Genomic DNA, 288 nt, shown 5'->3' on the forward strand with positions numbered 1-288 from the left:
AGGTACAATGGGGTGCAGTGGGGTGCAGTGGGGTACAATGGGGTGCAGTGAGCTACAGTGGGGTGCAGTGAGGTACAATAGGGTGCAGTGAGGTGCGATGGGGGGCAGTGGGATGCAGCGGGGTACAATGGGGTGCAGTGAGGTACAGTGGGGTGCAGTGGGATGCAATGGGGTGCAGTGGGATGCAGTGAGGTACAGTGGGGTGCAGTGAGGTACAATGGGGTGCAGTGGGGTGCAGCAGCCGCCCTCCCACCCCACGGAAGGCACCGCGCAGCCCCGCCCGCGCTG

At 64.2% G+C, this 288-nt stretch overlaps 1 protein-coding gene across 1 annotated transcript in view; it reads right to left on the reverse strand.

The window, feature by feature from the left end:
• AATK (apoptosis associated tyrosine kinase) overlaps positions 1 to 288 on the reverse strand; it is a 14,464-nt gene that overhangs the window by 4,888 nt on the left and 9,288 nt on the right. The gene's annotated exons all lie outside the window — the stretch shown is intronic.

This window comes from Geospiza fortis, unplaced genomic scaffold, assembly GCF_000277835.1.
Source record: "Geospiza fortis unplaced genomic scaffold, GeoFor_1.0 scaffold546, whole genome shotgun sequence".
Lineage (NCBI taxonomy): Eukaryota > Metazoa > Chordata > Aves > Passeriformes > Thraupidae > Geospiza > Geospiza fortis.